This window comes from Coffea eugenioides, chromosome 9 (assembly GCF_003713205.1).
Source record: "Coffea eugenioides isolate CCC68of chromosome 9, Ceug_1.0, whole genome shotgun sequence".
Taxonomy (NCBI): domain Eukaryota; kingdom Viridiplantae; phylum Streptophyta; class Magnoliopsida; order Gentianales; family Rubiaceae; genus Coffea; species Coffea eugenioides.
The window spans coordinates 33,376,885-33,379,556 of NC_040043.1; positions in this window are offsets into that span (position 1 = coordinate 33,376,885).

The window sequence follows — 2,672 nt, forward strand, 5'->3', positions numbered from 1 at the left end:
TAGGATTTTTACGCCTGCCCGTGGTGTGACTATCCGGTACGGAGTGTGGATCAAATTTGGTGATTAAGAGTGAGTTTTAGATGATATTAAGTGTGTGATTAGAAGTGGTAATAATAAGTTAGTGAATTATAAGTTAAAACCCTAGTATACGCGAATGAAGGAAAAACGGGTTGAACCGACGGGTACCGTTCACTACCGATTGAACACCCCACTTAACTACCACTTTCTTATCATAAAATAGCCTTGATATTAGTGCAAAATATCAGCCCTTAAACCAGCTCAAGTCAGCCGAAATTGTGGACCAAAATAAGGGAGCAAAGAAAAAAAATTGACTTCCAATCCAAGGGTGACATTTGTCCACTTTGACCCAAATCAATTCCTATCCTTTTAACCTTCTTGAAGCTTCAATTACACTTTATTTCAGCCTCCATTTCTTCCATATGAACCGTGAGAAAGAGAGGGAAAAGCCAAGAGAAAGAAACCATAACCCATCTTGAGTTTGATACACTTAAGTGAGAAAACAAGAAATCTAAACCGATTAATCAATAGTTTGAGAGCTTGGGAAGCTTAAGGAACCAAAAATTTCAAGGAGTAGTGGAGGATCACTCTTGCAAGGCCTTGTCTTGAGGTATAATGGCTGATCACCCTTTCTTTTCCATTAATCATGATTAAGTTGGGTATTAATGTTAGAATTGTGCTTGTGATGCTTGTTTGAAATGGTTTTGATGATTGGAGGGATGAATTTTGAGTTAGGGTTTTGATTTATTCACTTATAATTCTTGTTGGTTAGGTGTTATATGGTGTATATATATGGTATCTAATCTTGTAAAGGAGAAAGTAGTGGTGGTTTTAAGGTAAAAATGTGAATTATAGCTTGATGTAGCAAAATTCCAGATTTCTGGAAATTGAAGCTTCAGTTCTGCCCGGTTCTAGTTCCCTATGATAGAGGCCAAATTAGGCTTAGCATAAAACATGAAAGTTGTATAGAATGATGTTTTATAGTTTTCTAAAAAATTTCATCGTGTCTTTTCACCTTGATAAATATTGAACTAGTATTTATCCAAAAAATGAAAGTTGTAGTGCTATGTCTTAGCTTTCCAACTCCCCTGGAATCACCTCGTTTGGACTTCGGTAGCCTGAGTTATGGTTGTTTACGTATAGTGCGGTGAGATTCTGGTTCTGTAATTTGACATTTTGACTTAGATACACTGCAAAATGGACTGAGTGGTCTTCATCAAAGTTGTAGGTCTTTGTCTTATCTTCGAAACGGTATAAATTGTACCTCAATCCGATAAGTGTAGCCTCAGTTGTGTCCGTTACGGAAAATAACGTCAAATCTGTCTTTTGTTTCTTGACTTAAACTTCATTTCCGCACATGCTCCTAACTTGATTTTGTACTTGTATGACTTGGAGCCTATGGAATGGCTAGTGAAATGAGATGATTTTGTATATGACTTTGGGTTTGATTGAAGAAAAGAATGAAGCCATAAATTGCTGGAAAATAGGTAAATACAAAGGGCGTGCTGCCCAAATTTATGCTCGAGAACTAGGTCGATTTACTTGCGACTTGAGTAAGGCTTGAGAGCGAATACCACATGAACCATCTAGGGTATTTACGCTTTCTTTGCCACTTCGACTCAAATAGTGATTTTAAAGTTTTACAAGTGAGTCTAAGTTTTACAAATATTTTACTTATGTCCTTTGGTTTCAATGTACTCTTTCACTACCAAAACCATATTTATAATTTGTACTAATACGTATTCAAATTTTCTTTGACTCACTTACATCCTTGATGGTTGAAGCATAATGTGTTCGTTTGATTTTATTAGGATACCTTGGTGATTAAGGGTGTATCCGGAAGGAAACTTTGGACGTTATTTTGCTTAAATAGGTGAGTGTTCCTTGTTTGTTATATTTTCATTGACTATGTGGCTTGTTCTTGATTATATGATTTTTTATGAACGAATGATAACATGTTAAATGTTTTCAATGATTACTTCAAATGAGTTTTCTAGGCGAGTGTGTACTTTATCGGACTCGACCTAAATGAATGTGAAATTTTCAATGATTAAATAATGAAATGCTAGTTGCGCTGATGTAAGCCTTTTGGCTGAAATGGGCCTTGCCCTTCGTTACCGATCGACTCGAGCCAGAAGCGGACTCGGTCGGGCGATGTGGTGACCCTGGGTGTGAACGTTTGGTATACTCGAATATTACCTTGTTGTCTGGTGGAGCCTAGCCAACGTCCAGGAGGGGTGAATGAAATGAACGAACGAATGTCAATGCAAACGGGGGTTTTACTTACAAAAATGTATTTTTAAATGATTGGAGGAATAAGGGGAATGACAGGAGAATGAACGAACGAACGAATAACTCCATGTAGGCCTGTATCCTTTTAATGAATGTGTTGTTATCGCTTTCCCTTGTAAATGTTTCTTGAATTGGATTGATTATTTGATTATGTGTTCGGAACCTCACTGAGCTTTTAGCTCATCCCTTTAGTTTTGTTTTCCTTAGCAGGGGAAGGCGAGCAAGGACGAGAGCTCGATAGAGACTAGCCTAGACTAGTTTCTTTGATTTTGTAATGGTTCTCGCCCTAGTGCTTGACACGGGCTGGATGTATGGTGAATTGAGAACGTTTGTATATTCGATGGTTGTACTCCCTTTTGAGA